General features: G+C 37.8%; 2 long non-coding RNA genes across 2 annotated transcripts; both read right to left on the reverse strand.

The window, feature by feature from the left end:
• Positions 1-8,722: 8,722 nt before the first annotated feature.
• LOC117341211 lies at positions 8,723-9,531 on the reverse strand. Its single transcript, XR_004535581.1, has 2 exons — positions 9,383-9,531; positions 8,723-9,144 (listed from the first exon to the last, which is right to left on the reverse strand). It is a non-coding gene; the product is annotated as an uncharacterized LOC117341211 (long non-coding RNA).
• Positions 9,532-10,508: 977 nt separating this feature from the next.
• LOC117341277 lies at positions 10,509-11,328 on the reverse strand. The gene is made up of 2 exons (XR_004535601.1): positions 11,187-11,328; positions 10,509-10,930 (listed from the first exon to the last, which is right to left on the reverse strand). It is a non-coding gene; the product is annotated as an uncharacterized LOC117341277 (long non-coding RNA).
• Between the last annotated feature and the right edge of the window lie 9,220 nt (positions 11,329-20,548).

A 20,548-nucleotide genomic window follows, 5' to 3' on the forward strand; every position in this document is an offset into this window, starting at 1 on the left:
TCAAATAAACCCCTAATATTTTACATATTATTAATTTTGACATTGGAGAACATATAATTGTGTCCATTCTCTAATATAAGCACTGGTAGAAAGTACAGAATAGAGCTTCATAAATATATTATCAATATTACTAATTACCCCAATAAATATAACATTTTACATAAACCTCATATGACTGATGGTGAACTTAAACTTGCAAATCTCCTGTGTCATTCCAATTTTGATATGTGTAAATATATACACGTACGGTATATATATAGATATAGATATGGAATGATTCACAAATTTGCACACATTTATGGAATCTTATAACCCCCCCGAAAACTGTTCTTTCCACATAAAGGATATGATTTGTGCAATAACATTGCTGAACTGTGTGGTTCACTATGATTGGATGATCAACATTGGAAAGGGACAATAAATAGGGAATGTGTCATCCCATCGAATGGACTGTAACCGTTATCAGCTTTGAAGTTGAAAATGAAGCTTGAAGTTTTCTTTTCCTGTTTGCTGAATTATTTGATGAAGATAGTCTTTGTATGGTTGTTATTCTTTATCACATTGTGTACAATACTGTAATTATACCAGAAGTATATCTTCTCATATAAAGATTTATTAACATCAAATGATTCCTGAACAAAAGGAGTCAAGTTTTTTGTTTTGAAGTACCATACATGCTTGAGTACAGTTTCAATAGGATACATTCCTAATCCGAGCCTTGATTAGCAGCTCTGGTTTTGGTTTTCAGTAGTTCTTTATGTGTGTTTCATCATATTAAGTTGAAATATGCTAAACTAACGATGGAACTAGCCTAAATTTAGTGCATATTAGAAGTTGGCATCAATAAGGTCACAGAGTCCTGGCTGTATTATAACTGATGATGCCTTCCCGAAAGAAAGACATATTTTATTTTCATCCATCCAAGATAGATCAACAAACTTCCAATTTCAATTAGGACCTTACAGAAACATGCATGTGTTTAATCATATCAGAACAGCTGCAAACATTTCAAATTATTTGCAATTAATTCCTAAACCAATATCAGTAAATTTATCGACTTTAAACTTAGAAGATTACAGATTTTGCATTAAACAATAATGTTCGTTTACAGTACTTCCAGTACTTTGATTATTATTTGTCTCTGCCAGGTCCATCTCTTATATGGGCTTAAAATATCACTCAGATGGAGCACCATATCAGAATATAATTTTCTGATTTCGGTCTGCTGATCATCAGCTTGGGACGTCTGTTTGAATGAAAAAAAGTTTAGTATTTGACTGTCAGCCGAGGACAACTGTAGAAATGACAAACAGAGGGATTAGTATTGGACTGTCAGCCGAGTTCAGGTGTAGAAATGACATATTTGACTGTCAGCCGAGGACAACTGTAGAAATGACAAACAGGGATTAGTATTTGACTGTCAGTCGAGGACATCTGTAGAAATGACAAATAGAGGGATTGGTCAGTAAAGGAGATCTGTCAAAATTTCTGATGTCCAGTGTTGAAGTCAGAGAGGAATGTGTGCTTAGTTCATTCATATATATTTCTTTTCAATACAGATGCACCTAAAATGCCTCCCACGACTTCAGAAAACTTTGGTTTGGTTTATTTTGTTCAACGTCCTATTAACAGCCAGGGTCATTTAAGGACGGCCTCCCGTGCGTGCGACATGCATGTGTGTGGTGGGTGCGTATGTGTGTTTTGGGAGGCTGTGGTATGCTCGTGTAGCCCATGTATCGCCCACCTGGTTGGATTTGACCAAATGTCAAAATAATGTTCATGTTCAATTTGTTAATACATATACAAAAACGTACTTTCTGAAAGACCATATGGATTATTTTTACACCATAATGATGTTTAAAGAAACTTAAGTCCCTTAGGGTGGGGAAAACCCTTTGGCCTATTTTTACATAAGAATTGTGTTGATCCCTTAATGCCCAGCGATACTATACATAGTGATGGGATTGAGGGTCACAGTAACCATTTATGCAAAATCTGTTCCCCCATCACCACGGGTGTTTCTGACCAAATTGGGTTCAAATCCATTTAAAACTCAAATCTCTATTTCCCCTATTTGGCCCCTCCCTTCAGGCCCCTTGGGGGTCAGAGTCAATATTTATATAAACTCTCTTTCCCCCTTCCCCTAAGGATATTCCAGACCAAATTTGGTTCAAATCCATTCATAACTTTATGAAAAATAGCGATTTAAAGGATAAACCCGTATTTCCCTATTTTGCCCCGCCCCTCAGGCCCCTGAGGGTACAGAGTAAAAATTTATCCAAACTCGGTTCCCCTTCTCCCAAGGATGTTTTTGACAAAATTTTTCAAAAAAATAAAACTTTATGGCAAATAGCAATTTAAAGACTAATCTCTATTTCCCCTATTTGGTCCCGCCCCTCAGGCCCCTCAATATTTATACAAACTCTAACCCCCCCCCGGATGTTCCTGACCAAATTTAGTTAAAATCCATTCGTAACTTAATAATTAATAGCGATTTAAAGGATTAACCCCTATTTTCCCTATCGGACGCCACTCCTCAGTCCCCTGGGGATTCAGAGTAAAAATTTATAACAACTCGGATCCCCTTCTCCAATGAATATTCCTGACCATATTTGGTTAAAATCCATTTAAAACTTTTATGACTAGTAGCAATTAAAAGACTAATCTCTATTTCCCCTACTTGGCCCAGCCCCTTAGGCCCCTAGGGGTACAGAGTAAAAATTCATATAAACTCTGTTCCCCCTCCCCTCAAGGATGTTCCTGACCAAATTTGGTGAAAAGCTATTCAATACTTTAGGACTAGTAGCGATTTAAGGAGTAACCCTATTTCCCCTATTTTGCCCCGCCCCTCAGGCCCCTGGGGGTTGAGAATAAAGATTTAAACAAACTCTATTCCTCTTCCCCCAAGGATGTTCCTGGCCAAATTTGGTTCAAATTCATTCATAACTTGATGAGTAGTAGCGATTTAAAGGAGTAACCCTATTTCCCCTATTTGGCCCCGCCCCTCAGGCCCCTGGGGGGTTCAGAGTAAAAGGACCTGTTGCAGCTATATAGTGATTTTGGCCCACAGAGCTTTTGCATTAAAAATGATTGATTCATCAAATATGATCAATTCCTCATAACTTTTCGACATTTGGAAACCATTTTCTCATTTGGCCAACAGGTGGCGCTTCAGTCAAAAGCATATACCAGATGGCAGCATGACCCATCAATAACAGCTAATAAAATGTATAAATTCAGACAAAATGTTGACAACTATACTCTCTTTTTGAAGCCTGATCTTTTGCACTTACGAACACGTAACAACTATATAAAAAGTGTATTTCATTTTTATGTGAGAACAATTCAAAATATAAAGACAGCTCTTTTTGCGAATTAGACCTATACTAAAATCCATTTATTCAACAATGTTCGTATTTGAGTGCAGACAACTTTACCAATCATATAAACAAATGTCAAAATTTTGTATAGCTAAACCCCTGGCCATTGAGCCATTTTTCAAATCAAAGGTGCATTACCCCTATTTTTTTGAGTATATCAAAGTACTGGAGGTACTGAGAGTCAATACGGGATTTTTCTCATGCTACAGTTTCGAGTGAAAATGTCTACTTTTATTGCATATAAAGTGCCTCTTGAATGATGTTTTGTTGATTTATGAATTATTTTATTATGTACGCGTTCTTAACATCAGATATCAGATGTCTATGATATATCTCCGTTCACTTTTAAGTACAAATGCAAACAATGTACACATTGCACACCACATTATACCTCTCTTCTCTTTACAAACACCATGAACACCATACCCATTTTACTAAAAAGCAGTATGATAAAAAGATAACGTCAGTACAGGTTAAATTTCATGTTGGTGGTGCTCAGAATTATGATTTTTGAAGGAAAAACATATGATTTGAACTGTAGCAAAGATGGCGAGTTGAGTAGTGATATGTATTCCCCTTTCCTCGTCCAAAGCCAAGTAGCCAAATGATCTGGAATATAGAGACACCGTTGTGTGTATATACATATATATATTATATATAAACAGTTCTCATAGTACAATTACGACAGGTAATTCAAATCTAGACCTTTGGATCAACAACACATACTGCATATATATTTATATTCATAAGTAATAACGACAATATGGTCAATTATATGTACTGGATCCGCAGAAACAAATGTTTGTTGTTTTTGAATTTTTCATTGATCTGTGTTTTGTGTGTTCTTTGTTTATTGAAGGTTTCCCATCAAATTCTGTCTATAGCATGCATTCTTTAAAACTGGATTTCCTTAGATTGGTCGAAGAATGCTTATAAACTCCGAGGTAGTAGAGGACACTTGCGGTGTGTGCACACATGCCTACCGTCCTCTGACCAGAAGGACATGTGCAGTAGTATGCCTGTATCGGATTTGGTGCATCATGATATAAAATCCAGATGTTATATTTGGTTTGTGATCTATGACGTGACCTTAGCTCACAGCGTAATATTGTTTGTTTGTTTATGTTTTACGGCCCATCGACAACTAGGGTCATTTAGGGCCAAACAATATTCTAACATGTTTTATTTTTAAAGTTAAAATCAGATAAAATTTGTCATTTTTTAAAAGCATCCGTATTGTATATTTACATCATTATAATAAAAGGTGGTTAAAAATGGTAATATATATATATGTACGAATAGATTATGTGAACTTTGTTATAAATAGAACGTCAAAGACAGTAACGTAAAAGACATCAAAGTCTATAAAATAGATCGATTTCTTTCAAGTAGCTAAATATTGTTTTCGAATCTACGGAACTGAAAAGGGTTTTCATATCCGGGACTCGAAAGTATTTATCACGAATGTGCTTAAAATCGGAACATTCTATTAAAAAATGCTGCACTGTGAATTGAACATCACATGCATAACACACCGGTGGATCCTCTCGTTTCAAAAGGAACGAATGAGTAGGATATGTGTGCCCGGTACGGATCCGAGAGAGGACTATTTCCTCTCTACGATCCTTCCGGCTTGGTTTTGATGTTTTAAGTTTTGGTTGTACTTTAAAAAGTTTGTTGCTCGTCTCGAGGGACCAGCGTTGCTGCCATTTACTGTGAATGGCAGAACTAATTACAGGTTTGAAATCTGTATATGGTATTTTAATATTTATTTGTTGCAGATTTAGAGCAAGTTTTGCTTGGCGGTCAACAAGTTCGTTGCCTTTAATTCCGACATGGCTCGGAATCCAAAGTAGTGTTATTTTGCATTTTTTTAAGATACGAGATATTCGTAAAACAAGGTTTTGTATGAGTATGTTCTTTGGATCTCGTGATTGTAAATTCTGAACAAATGATTGCTTTTCTGATGCGTTGTTCTTCGATATGGTCGAGGGCCAAATCAATGGCACATGCTTCCGCAGAGAAGATAGAGGCGCCATCTGGTAAGCGGATTGAAGAGCAATGGTGATCGGAATAGCATGCTGCGGAGACCTTTACTCCATCTTTTGAGCCATCAGTGTAGATCTGAACATGATCAGGAAAATCTGCAATGCACTCCCGAAAACAGCGTAATAGGTCATCGGAGTGCTGGTATACCATGACCTCATAGTCTCCGTCATCACTGAGATGCTCGGTTATATAACCGTTTGCCAACTTCAGCTGGTATGTTCCACACGCCAATGTTTCCAAGTAATCATCAGAGAGTTTTGGAAAGGTAGCATCAGTCGCCTCAAGCTTTTGCCAGTAAGATTGGGCACGTTTGGATAACTCCGGTTCATTCTTCACCCTTTGTGCAAGCGCATTAACTTTAATTGATAACCCTTTCATTTGCTCAGCCATTGCCCAGTCTTTCAGCACCTGTTCAGAAGAAGGTTCATATATAGAACCACGGAGAAAGTTCAGGGAAGCGGTTACAACCTTTACGAGTGTTGCAATGATGTCAATGAAGTGATTAGATGAGAGTTCTGTCTGAAAGAATTTAAATTTCTTAAATTTTGCGTGATAGCTCTCAACAACCCATCTCGTTTTTGTGATGCATCTATCAGTGTTGGCTTCAAGAGAACCATGCTGGCTCTTTCCTGGCTGGAGAAAGGATGGTATGTGATGTCCATATCCCACTTCAGAGATGTCTTTCAGAACATCCCTGAATCCACGATCTACGATGATATGGTCCTCTGGCTGCAGGAGAGGATTAAGGCTTTCAATTCCGTCAAGGATTTTCTTGGTTATTGTGGCGTCATTTTCACTCCCAAAAAATGGCCCAACCATGTCCAAGACGTATCCATCTGGGAAAACTACACTCATAAATTTAATATAGATTCTTTTTTTCTGCCCGCAGTAACTTTTTCTTTGAAACTCGTGATCGCCACTCTTTCCAATATAGATGTACGTTCCATCTAAAACAACTGTGACATTATCACTAAAGAAAGTCTTGGTGAATGCAGTGTTATGGTTGATGGCGTTTTCTCTAGAAATATGTTCAGATCCCAGATACAAGGGAACAACTGTCACCTCGAGAGATTGAGCAACATTGTGGAATATTCTACTGACACTGGATTTATGCAGGTTGAATAGGGATGCCAACTGCGTATAGGATATGTCCGTTTTGAGTTTGACCCAAAACAAGAGGAGACAATATTCTGTTGACAAACACTTGGAAGATATTAGATGTGCACATCGGCTATGAAGCTCTTGCAGCTGCTCCATGTTCCACCCAGTCCAAGCCAGACAGTCTTGGTCATCCATATTTTTCAGATTGAAAGAAAAGGATGTCTTTCCACTACCAAGTTGGTACGATAATCTCAGAAGATCATTGATCACCACTTCATGTTTATCTGGAAGATAGAGTGACAACTTTTCCCTTCCAGTAGCAGTAATTGGAAAATCAGGATCCAAGTATTTCCCAATAAAGTGGTCTGCGCATGATCTCGCTGACTTAGAGACCCATATCCTGTGTAATAAGATCAATTGGAACCTAGTCTTTTCAGGAATTGTGGCAGTTTGTTCAGTATATGAAAGGCAAAGGCAACATTTCCTGTGAGAGGATGGAGTGAAAAAGAGGTCATCAACCGTAGGACAGATTGAGACACTTTCTTCCTCAAAAAGATTGCAGTTGCTCTTCTTAGACTCATATGTATTTGAGTCATCTACCATGGGCTCTGACCTTGGACGCTTCCCTAAATATCTAGTATAACACTTTGGGCACATCTTTGCCTCCCCAACATCAGTTGTTGCAATACCATCGGCTTCCAACAGGGGTTTCATCCATTCTTGTACATATCGAGAATATCTTTTATCGACAACTGCATATTTGTATTTCAATGAGGTTTTGAAGTTTAAACCAATGCATTTAGCTTCCATTGCGAATAAGGTATTGTGATAAGGCAGTAGTGATACTGTTCTACTACATAAAGTACAATCCATTACCCTTTATAGTATTACAACCAATTCGGTATTCGTCAATGGTTTGAGATCACCCTATCAGTTTTTCACCGTGTAAGTGTTTGTTATTGTTTACTGATACATGAAATCACATTAAAATTTCTTTTTTTTTTGTAAAATGTATAATTCCCTCTACACATTCTGTTAAAGGATTGAACGAAAAATGGCCACACAAATATATTATATAAAACATATTTTCGTCTCAATGTTTTAAGGAACATTAATCAAGATCCAATAACCGATCTTCTGTTTCATTCGTACAGTAGAAACACAGAGATTGCTTGTCAAAACGGAAGGAACAAAATTAGAATTTAAATACACTTTGAGTATCCCGACAATAGAGGTGTTGAAACATATGTGTTATGAAAGGCAGTGCAATTGTTTTTCTTTTTATGATGATTGCAACTAATTATTGAAATTTTCACTAGTATGTATCAGAATAAAAGACAAATATGCATATGGAATGCCTACATATTTTATACAACACTAAGAACTCTTGTACTATATAAAGTAAACATATAAATAAATAACTAGTGAAAACTCTCACTGGAAAGTGATTTACTTTGTTCATGCTATCATATTTTGTCACAATTACACGACAGAAAAGTTTGAAACACGTAGAAAAATTGTACTCTGGGTTTAATACATGTACTTGAATCGTTTTTAGTCATTCCACAGATTTAACGAAGAAAAGTTTCAAATAAAAGATAGATTATGCAAAAGAAAATCATAATTTTGTCATATTTTCTTCAAAACTAGTTCATTTTGGCTGAAGAAAGTCATGCTTTGGGAACAAATAATCTCTCATTAAGGCACTAGTAGCTTTTGATTTTTTTGTCCGGGTTTTGTTGATTTTTGGGGGTAGGGGAGATAAACATGATATTTCTCTTACTTGCCAGGGACCTATCTTGATATTTTTGTAATGTTTCACAAGGATATCAAAGATGTTTTTAAAACACTTTCACTGTCTGCACTCGGGGTTTTAGATACATCTGTTGATATTTTTCTGAATTACTGAAATCAAAATGACGAAAAAAGTATCCCTGTCTGCCACCCATTTCATGTATTATGTAAATTATGCAAAATAAATTCACAAGTCGGGCATACAATATTAAAAAAATAGTTCATTTTGGTAGAGTGTGTTTATGGTAAGGCAGAAAATATTTTTTCATTAAGATACTAGCGGCATTTGAAATCTCTTGGTAAAATTTTCAATCGAAATCAGTAAAAGGTGGCGCTGTAATCGCACCAAAAATAAAAATTAAAAATAATAGGCCATTCCATGTGTAGGCCATTCCATGTGTATTTTGACATCTTTTATCAAAATAAAATGTTTTACAAAGAATTCCTTCGTGGGCCATCCTGCAACAGGTCCTTTATCCAAACTCTGTTCACCTTCTGCCAAGGATGTTCCTGACCAAATTCAGGAGAAGTTGTTCATATCAATTTAGCCAAATTGGCCACATTCAGCCCCACCATTTGTGCAATTTTGAGTCCCCCATTAAAGGGATGCTTCTGACCAAATTTGGTCGAATTCTGATCTGTGGTTATGAAGAGGAAGTCAGATCGGACCAGGTGAGCTAATAAACTGGACATGTAGGATAGATATGAGTGTTCAACCCTGACAAAAGGGGCACACGTACAGCCTTTCAGGGTTAATATCATCTGTGGGCTTTACACATGCCTCGAGTACCCAAAACCATTCACATTTGTCGCATCCAATCTGAAAATGAAGCATATTAAAAACATATTAATGGCATGTTTATAACAGTAGTGAAGTGAAATAGTAAATATACAAGAAATAGAATATTTTATTGATAATCTTTCATGATTAACTGCTAGACATTAGTTGTAGACGAGAACTCGTGATAAACAAATAATTTAGTGTGCATTGCTTGCTTACTATGTCAATTTTATTCAAGTCATTTCGTCCCACATAGGTAATGGATATATATACATACTATGCTGAGATGGTTTGCTTCAGATGCATGCTGTGATGAAATGTTTTCCTTCAATGACATCGGCAAATGAAAACTCGTGATAAACAAATAATTTAGTGTGCATTGCTTGCTTACTACGTCAATTTCATTCAAGTCATTTCGTCCCACATAGGTAATGGATATATATACATACTATGCCGAAATGGTTTGCTTCAGATGCATGCTGTGATGAAATGTTTTCCTTCAATGACATCGGCAAATGAACTGTTGGATTACCCATTCAAATGACTATGTGTATGTTACGTGTCCGAATTACTATGACTGAAGTGGATAGCTGGTATAATATGTCAGTTTGTTTCAAGTCATTTCGTCCCACAAAGCTCTATATACATGTTGTGCCGAAATGGTTTGCTTCAGATGCAATTTGTGACGAAATGTTGTTTTGCTTCGACGACATCGCCAACTCGACCATTCACCCCCAAAGTGAAATATACACATATCGGAGGTCACCAGAACTTATGGGATGTTGTTAGATGTTCATGTAACGTAGTGAGAATGACCATCTAGATTGTAATTAGATTGTTGGGCTATTCAAATCGCCCTGCTTCTGTGGTTTGGTTTGGTTTATTTTGTTAGCGTCTGTGGTCCTCCGTCCGTAAACAATTCTTGTTATCGCTATTTCTCACAAAGTACTGAATTGACTAAAACTTCAAAAATCTTCTCTACTCTCAGATAAACATGATATTTCTCTTACTTGCCAGGGACCTATCTTGATATTTTTGTAATGTTTCACAAGGATATCAAAGATGTTTTTAAAACACTTTCACTGTCTGCACTCGGGGTTTTAGATACATCTGTTGATATTTTTCTGAATTACTGAAATCAAAATGACGAAAAAAGTATCCCTGTCTGCCACCCATTTCATGTATTATGTAAATTATGCAAAATAAATTCACAAGTCGGGCATACAATATTAAAAAAATAGTTCATTTTGGTAGAGTGTGTTTATGGTAAGGCAGAAAATATTTTTTCATTAAGATACTAGCGGCATTTGAAATCTCTTGTTAAAATTTTCAATCGAAATCAGTAAAAGGTGGCGCTGTAATCGCACCAAAAATAAAAATTAAAAATAATAGGCCATTCCATGTGTATTTTGACATCTTTTATCAAAATAAAATGTTTTACAAAGAATTCCTTCGTGGGCCATCCTGCAACAGGTCCTTTATCCAAACTCTGTTCACCTTCTGCCAAGGATGTTCCTGACCAAATTCAGGAGAAGTTGTTCATATCAATTTAGCCAAATTGGCCACATTCAGCCCCACCATTTGTGCAATTTTGAGTCCCCCATTAAAGGGATGCTTCTGACCAAATTTGGTCGAATTCTGATCTGTGGTTATGAAGAGGAAGTCAGATCGGACCAGGTGAGCTAATAAACTGGACATGTAGGATAGATATGAGTGTTCAACCCTGACAAAAGGGGCACACGTACAGCCTTTCAGGGTTAATATCATCTGTGGGCTTTACACATGCCTCGAGTACCCAAAACCATTCACATTTGTCGCATCCAATCTGAAAATGAAGCATATTAAAAACATATTAATGGCATGTTTATAACAGTAGTGAAATGATATCATTTAGGAGTGAAATAGTAAATATACAAGAAATAGAATATTTTATTGATAATCTTTCATGATTAACTGCTAGACATTAGTTGTAGACGAGAACTCGTGATAAACAAATAATTTAGTGTGCATTGCTTGCTTACTATGTCAATTTTATTCAAGTCATTTCGTCCCACATAGGTAATGGATATATATATACATACTATGCTGAGATGGTTTGCTTCAGATGCATGCTGTGATGAAATGTTTTCCTTCAATGACATCGGCAAATGAAAACTCGTGATAAACAAATAATTTAGTGTGCATTGCTTGCTTACTACGTCAATTCCATTCAAGTCATTTCGTCCCACATAGGTAATGGATATATATACATACTATGCCGAAATGGTTTGCTTCAGATGCATGCTGTGATGAAATGTTTTCCTTCAATGACATCGACAAATGAACTGTTGGATTACCCATTCAAATGACTACGTGTATGTTACGTGTCCGAATTACTATGACTGAAGTGGATAGCTGGTATAATATGTCAATTTGTTTCAAGTCATTTCGTCCCACAAAGCTCTATATACATGTTGTGCCGAAATGGTTTGCTTCAGATGCAATTTGTGACGAAATGTTGTTTTGCTTCGACGACATCGCCAACTCGACCATTCACTCCCAAAGTGAAATATACACATATCGGAGGTCACCAGAACTTATGGGATGTTGTTAGATGTTCATGTAACGTAGTGAGAATGACCATCTAGATTGTAATTAGATTGTTGGGCTATTCAAATCGCCCTGCTTCTGTGGTTTGGTTTGGTTTATTTTGTTAGCGTCTGTGGTCCTCCGTCCGTAAACAATTCTTGTTATCGCTATTTCTCACAAAGTACTGAATTGACTAAAACTTCAAAAATCTTCTCTACTCTCAGATATGGTAGAATCAAATACTCTTCATAGATGGAAGGGTCTTAAGGTGCTTTACTAAAATTGTGAATTTCATGACCCTGGGGTCTCACGTTTGCCCCTTGGGAGGGGGTAAACTTTACTATAGTTTATATAGGGAAATCACATTTTTGACTATTATTTGTTGGATTTGTATTGGAATTCATTCTAACTTGTTTCAAATTATCAGCATGGGATGACACTTTGATGGTATGTACATGTTGGCCCTAGTTGACCCCCATGGGCTGGTGGGCGGGGCCAAAAAGGGTCAAATTGACAAAAATTTCAAAAAGCTTCTTCTCTACTCTCAGATAAGTGTAGAGGGTATGCGGGGATGATTCGCTTGGCAGTGGAGGTGTAAATGTGAAATTACGAGGAGAGCGTTTCTTGTCCTTCCATTTTTATTAGGTCATCTGACCCGAAGGGTCAGGATGACCTATAGTCATCATGCTTCGTCCGTCGCCGTGCGTAAACTTTTCACATTTCAAACTTCTTCTCAAGTTCCATCAGTGGGATTTAGCTGAAACTTGCCTGAAATGATGCTGGGATGGTCCTGACCAAGTGTTGTTATTTTTCGGGTCAGTCTGAAATCCAAGATGGCCGCCACAGCCGCCATTTTGAAAACACATTTGAAACTTCTTCTCAAGTTCCACCAGTGCTATTGAGCTGAAACTTGCCTGAAATGGTCCTGAGGAAGTGTTGCTATTTTTCAGGCCGGTCAGAAATCCAAGATGGCCGTTATGGCAACCATCTTGAAAAACACCAAACTTCTTCTCCAGTTCCACTGGTGCCATTGACCTGGAAAATTGGTGAGGATGTTAAGGAAGGAGAGCCAGCAAAGTGTTGTTATTTTTTGGCCCCGTAAAAACTTCGACATGGCGGCCATTTTGTAAAATGATTGCGCAAACATGGTTCTTCTAAACAACACCTATTTCAAACTTCTCAAATTCCACCAGTGGGATTCAGCTATAACTTGCCTGAAATAATGCTGGGATAGTCCTGAGGAAGTGTTGTTATTTTTCAGGTTGGCCAGAAATACAAGATGGCCGCCATGGCAACCATCTTGAAAAACACATTTTAAGCTTCTTCTCCAGTTCCACTGGTGTGATTGAGCTGGAAATTGGTGAGGATGTTAAGGAAGGAGATCCAACAAAGTGTTGTTATTTTTCGGCTTCGTTAAAACTTTGACATGGCAGCCACAGCGACCATTTTGTAACATGATTGCGCAATCATGGTTTTCCTGAACAACACCTATTTAAAACTTCTTCTCAAATTCCACCTGTGGGATTCAGCTATAACTTACCAGAAATGATCCGGAGTCTTGATCAAGTGTTGTTGTTATTTTTCGGTTTGATCCAAATTCCAAGATGGCCATCATGGCCTACAGTGCCACTATACCTGCTACAGAGAACGCATACTACAATAGTATAAGGGTCTTTAATTTAGAGTCAGATGACCGTTAAGGCCCTTGGGCCTCTTGTTTTTCTCCAAGGCACAACTCATTTATAAAACAAATTGGTACGTATACATGATATCCGGATTTAAGTAAATTATAATAGTAAAAGTGTGATGGCCAAAATATCCGGAATTAAAGTAAATTCAAGATCAAATTATTTAATTAAACTATTTATGCATTTTCTGTGTCTATAAATACAACTTCCCCGCCCCCAAAACTAAAATTGTGTGTACAATTTTACAGAAGACACAGAAGATGCGGAAAAAGCAAATCGCAAAGACTAGATTATCTGGTAAATGTATATCAAATGACAAAATCAAAATGTGGTTCAATTCCATCTATGTTTGTTATACAATGATATAGTGACGTTAAAGCAAGATACACATAATAATTGTAACCAAATATCACAATCCCATTCGTAATAGTCCTTACATGATCATCAACACTATAACCCACTGCAATATCACAGAAATTACATCAAGTATTACAAGGAAAACAAAAGGTTGCAATAGTTGCATTGACTTTGTGCACTCTATGGCACATGCATGTACATTTCATCAATCAGAAATGGCAGGTAATACTTGTAATTTGAAAAAAAAACCTCCATTAATCAAGCTGCATACAGATTACAAAATACATAATTCATTAATTTGTCACTATATATAGCCAGTAGATTGCACATAACATGAGTAAATGGCCATCTTCTATAATTCTTCTCCTAGATACATTCCATCCATGAACTGACATACACAAGTTTTACTACCCAGTATAGTTGAAAAAAGGTATACCATGGCCAGTGGTAAGATACATTGAGCAATGCAATGTTTTGAGTCACAACCATACAGGAAAACATGCCAGTCAGCATACATGGTATAAAATGAGGACAGATTAACAATTTCTGGCTTTGTATACAAACAGTGAAAATGAGTCACCTTTTTCTCTGTCATTACATTATACCTGTATATTTAACAATATACATATATTTTATTTTATTTTTTTTTTTTTTTTTTTTGGATGGCAACAAATATTTAAACTTGAGAACTAGATAACCAGAACTGGAATGCTAAACTGGTATTAAACTTCAAATAACCATATCACAAGCAACATCTCAAAATACAATTAGAAACAATTTTTTGAACTTTGTTATAAATAGAACGTCAAAGACAGTAACGTAAAAGACATCAAAGTCTATGAAATAGATCGATTTCTTTCAAGTAGCTAAATACTGTTTTCGAATCCACGGAACTGAAAAGGGTTTTCATATCCGGGATTCGAAAGTATTTATCACGAATATGCTTAAAATCGGAACATTCTATTAAAAAATGCTGCACTGTGAATTGAACATCACATGCATAACACACCGGTGGATCCTCTCATTTCAAAAGGAACGAATGAGTAGGATATGTGTGCCCAGTACGGAGCCGAGAGAGGACTATTTCCTTTCAAGTTCCACCAGTGGGATTAAGCTGAAACTTGCCAGGAATGATCCTGAGATGGTCCTGACCAAGTGTTGTTATTTTTCGGGTCGGTCCGAAATCCAAGATGGCCGCCATAGCCGCCATCTTGAAAAACACATTTTAAACTTCTTCTCAAGTTCCAACAGTGCTGTTGGGCTGAAACTTGCCAGAAATGATCCTGAGATGATCCCGACCAAGTGTTGTTATTTTTCAGGTCGGTCCGAATTCCAAGATGGCCGCCATAGCCGCCATCTTGAAAAACACATTTTAAACTTCTCAAGTTCCAACAGTGCTATTGAGCTGAAACTTGCCTGAAATGATCCTGATATGATTCCGACCAAGTGTTGTTATTTTTTGGGTTGGTCCGAAATCCAAGATGGCCGCCATAGCCGCCATCTTGAAAAAACATTTTAAACTTCTTCTCAAGTTCCACTAGTGCTGTTGGGCTGAAACTTGCCTGAAATGATCCTGAGATGATCCCGACCAAGTGTTGTTATTTTTCGGGTCGCTCCGAAATCCAAGATGGCCGCCATATCCGCCATCTTGAAAAACACATTTTAAACTCAGAAACCGCAGAGGAACAGTAGACCACCTGGTCAGATTAGAAACCTTTATTCGAGAAGCTTTCGCAAAGAAGGAACATCTTGTTGCTGTGTTCTTTGATCTGGAGAAAGCATACGATACTACATGGCAATATGGTATTATGAAAGACTTGCATGAAATTGGTGTACGTGGGAATCTCCTAAAATTCATTTCAAACTACATATCTGACAGACATTTTAAGGTTCGCGTTGGCTCAACGTATTCTGAAACAGCTAAACAGGAAATGGGAGTCCCTCAGGGTGGGATCCTTTCCGTAACTCTTTTCGGTCTGAAAATCAACAGTATAACTAAATGTCTCGGTAAGTCAACTGAAGGGTCTCTATTTGTTGATGACTTCTTGATATGCTATAGGTCGAAGAACATGCACAAGATAGAACGACAACTTCAACAATGTTTGGGCAAACTACAAACATGGGCAGATGAAAACGGCTTCAAATTTTCCAGATCAAAAACTGTCTGCATGCACTTCTGCCAAAAACGAAAGCCACATAATAATCCCGATCTAACATTAAATGGAAGCAAAATTCCAGTTGTAGAGCAAACCAAATTCCTCGGACTCATTTTCGATTCAAAACTCTCCTTTGTTCCACATATTAAACACCTAAAGGATAAGTGCTCAAAGGCAATGAATATTTTACGCGTACTATCCCACACCGACTGGGGTGCGGACCGTGAAATGCTCTTGCGCCTTTATAGGGCACTTATACGATCAAAACTCGACTATGGGTCCATCGTTTATGGATCGGCACGGAATTCTTACCTGCAAATGTTGGATCCTATCCATAATCAAGGATTACGTCTAGCACTAGGTGCTTTCCAAACAACACCAGTGCAGAGCCTGTATGTAGAGGCAAATGAACCATCTTTAAATGACAGAAGGAAAAAACTTTCTCTTCAATATGCCGCCCAATTGAAATCCAACCCGAAAAATCCGGCTTTTGACCTTGTTGTCAATCCGCAATACCGAAACATATTCACTCAAAACCAAAAACTCTTACCAACATTTGGCATTAGAATTTCGAATTTTCTTCATGAACTTAACATAAGCTTAGACAACATAGGCGAATACACCGTATCGGATGTACCGCCATGGCTTGTCGAAACACCTGATATTAACCTTACTCTACACGTGAGGGCAAAATCGAGTGCATTACCCGAAGAACACAAATCCTCCTTTCGGGAATGCATTAAAGATTTTCCCGATCACGTTCAGATCTACACTGATGGCTCAAAAGATGAAGTAAAGGTCTCCGCAGCATGCTATTCCGATCACCATTGCTCTTCAATCCGCTTACCAGATGGTGCCTCTATCTTCTCTGCGGAAGCATGTGCCATCGATTTGGCCCTCGACCATATCGAAGAACAACGCATTAGAAAGGCAATCATTTGTTCCGACTCTCTATCTGTCCTTCAGAATTTACAATCACGAGATCCAAAGAATATACTCATACAAAACCTTGTTTTACGAATATCTCGTATCTTAAAAAAATGCAAAATAACACTATTTTGGATTCCGAGCCATGTCGGAATTAAAGGCAACGAACTTGTTGACCGCCAAGCAAAACTTGCTCTAAATCTGCAACAAACAACTATTAAAATACCATATACAGATTTCAAACCTGTAATTAGTTCTGCCATTCAGAGTAAATGGCAGCAACGCTGGTCTCTCGAGACGAGCAACAAACTTTTTAAAGTACAACCAAAACTTAAAACATCAAAACCAAGCCGGAAGGATCGTAGAGAGGAAATAGTCCTCTCTCGGCTCCGTACCGGGCACACATATCCTACTCATTCGTTCCTTCTGAAACGAGAGGATCCACCGGTGTGTTATGCATGTGATGTTCAATTCACAGTGGAGCATTTTTTAATAGAATGTTCCGATTTTAAGCACATTCGTGATAAATACTTTCGAGTCCCGGATATGAAAACCCTTTTCAGTTCCGTGGATTCGAAAACAATATTTAGCTACTTGAAAGAAATCGATCTATTTTATAGACTTTGATGTCTTTTACGTTACTGTCTTTGATGTTCTATTTATAACAAAGTTCACATAATCTATTCGTACATATTATTTCACATAATGTACATATATATATTTTACCATTTTTAACCACCTTTTATTATAATGATGTAAATATACAATACGGATGCTTTTAAAAAATGACAAATTTTATCTGATTTTAACTTTAAAAATAAAACATGTTAGAATATTGTTTGGCCCTAAATGACCCTAGTTGTCGATGGGCCGTAAAACATAAACAAACAAACACTATGATTGGATGATCAACATTGGAAAGGGACAATAAATAGGGAATGTGTCATCCCATCGAATGGACTGTAACCGTTATCAGCTTTGAAGTTGAAAATGAAGCTTGAAGTTTTCTTTTCCTGTTTGCTGAATTATTTGATGAAGATAGTCTTTGTATGGTTGTTATTCTTTATCACATTGTGTACAATACTGTAATTATACCAGAAGTATATCTTCTCATATAAAGATTTATTAACATCAAATGATTCCTGAACAAAAGGAGTCAAGTTTTTTGTTTTGAAGTACCACACATGCTTTTGACTTAGTATCAATATATCAAACAGCAATGTAATATTCAACAAATTTTGAATAAGAGTAAAAAAAAATGCAATCAAATTGGTATGACTTATTTATCATGAGATGTTTGAACACATTGACTCTAATTAGAATGTCTTTGGTTAAAATGAGACAGATTAACAAACCATGAAGATATCTAACATACGACTGTTTTGGGTGGACTTTCTAAACACTTTCAGGGCATGAGCATTGAGAGCCTGAGGTTTCAGCCACAAAGCATTCTGTGCTGGTTCACCACGAAATTGAACTAAATATTCCCGAAAGTCACCAGAACCTTTCTGTGAAAGCAAACGTTTGATTTTATAGTAGGAATTATCCGACAGTTCTGATGAGGTGCGACTATCCGAAAGGACAAAGTCAGAATCACGGAAACGGTTTGGTTTTTTGATGGTGCGTCGTGGACGAAGTGACGGTGGAGGTGGTGAAGACTCCTGGACAGTAGACGACAATGGTGATACCTGAGGTTGGGGCTCAGAGAGAACAGTGAAAATCTGTAGAGGAAGTCCGATTGTCACTAGACCTATCTGAGGACAGATTTTGAGTTTCCGAGACATGCTTGTCCTCCGTCTGAACAAACTGATCAACCTTGGAGTTAGACACCACACGAAAGTAATTTGTTGGAGTTGGTGCACGAACATGAGCAGGCTTAAGTCTGTCTATATGAACTGGCTTGTGGAGAAACTTACCAGAGTGAGGTTCAGAAAGCAAAACGAGGTGTGCTGACAACACTTCCTTAACTACCATGACATCCGAATAAATGTTCTGGAGTGTATGTCCCACACCTGTTGGCTCCTGGAGATATACATAATCTCCTGTCTGCAGAGTTTTATGGTTGTTTGACTGGTCATTTGCCTTTAACATGTCTGCTTGTGAACAAGTGATAGTCTCATATGAGTACGAATAAGTGTCAGGCCTTTCTGAAAGTCTGAAATGTAGGTAGAAATGTCGGATGGTAAGGTTGTAAGGTCTGCCGATACATGTGATAATGGAAAAGCTGGACGCTGGCCAAACAATATCTCAAAGGGTGAGTATCCCATAGTTCTGTTTACTGCTGCATTCAGAGAGAACACAATAGATGGCAAGAGCTGTTCCCAGTTTGTCTTAGTCTTGTTCATGTAAGGAGTAAGTCTTTCTGCTAACACACGATGGGTACACTCGCAGGCTCCTAAACATTTATGGACAAAGCTTGGAGTAAAGTTCTGTTTGATTTGGAGTAAACGACACGATTCTTGGGTTGCTAATAGGACGTTAAACTAAATAAACCAAACCAAACCAATCTTGGGTTGCCTTCGCTATGAATTCCGAACCGTTGTCGGACACCAGAGTATCACACACACCAAATGTTGTTACCAGCTGATATATGGCCATTCCAACAGTCAATGCATCCGAGTTAGCAATAGGACAAGTCCAAACATACTTAGAGAACATGTCAACTGCCGTGAATGCATATGTCTTTGCTGAGTAGCTTACTGGAAGTGGTCCATATAGATCAATTTCCCAAACCTGGAATGTACGAGAAGGGGTTGGGTAAGCACTAATGGTGCTCTTGACCTTTGCCTAATGGAGGTGGCGTCGATCTCGTCTCGTGGGTTATACAGCACAAACCGGAGTGTCCCCTCTGCCCACACCATCTACATGTTGTTGATGGGTCCGCCTGTCCTCGGCCAGACCAGAGGCATGCACGTTGAACATGGCCCGGGCCACGACAGCGATAACAAACAACACCTTGACCAGGATGACTCTGAAGTGCTGGGGGATGCAAGCCCGAGTCAATCTTAAAATTACTTATTGACATGTCTTGAACCATGGCCTTTAGCGCCTGGATTTCACCTTTAAGATCTTGAATCTCTGGCTGGTTTGGACACGGCTGCCACCAATGGGGTTTGAGTAGTGCCTGGTAAGGAATTTCTGTAACCACCCGCCTCTCCTGCCCTAGCGGCCAGGAGTGCTGACTTTAAATCTGTGCACATGGTGGCCCTGACAAACAGACCCAAGGAGGGAGGTAATCCATCCAGAAACTGAGTCACCATGTCATGTTCTGATTTCCGAAGGCGCATCCCCTTCTCTAGTAAAACACTGTGAAAATCTTCGATGGGCTGTCCCGGTCGGAGTTTAAGTTTATTGAAGAATGATGACTCCAACATCAATGTTGGGTCCAAGGTACCTTGATGGATAAACCGGTCACCGAAGGCTGACTTGAGTAAATCCCATTCACTTTTCACGGTTGAGGGCAGGGCGTGGAACCAGAAACCAAAAAGGGTCAAATTGATTAAAAGTTCAAAAATCTCCTTCTCTACTTTGATGTCTTTTACGTTACTGTCTTTGACGTTCTATTTATATAACAAAGTTCACATAATCTATTCGTACCTATACATATTTTACCATTTTTAACCAATTTTTTTATCATAATGATCTAAATATACAATACGGATGCTTTTAAAAATGACAAATTTAACCTGATTTTAACATTAAAAATAAAACATATTAGTATATTGTTTGGCCCTAAATGACCCTAGT

This window comes from Pecten maximus, chromosome 13 (genome assembly GCF_902652985.1).
Source record: "Pecten maximus chromosome 13, xPecMax1.1, whole genome shotgun sequence".
NCBI classification, from domain to species: Eukaryota; Metazoa; Mollusca; class Bivalvia; order Pectinida; family Pectinidae; genus Pecten; species Pecten maximus.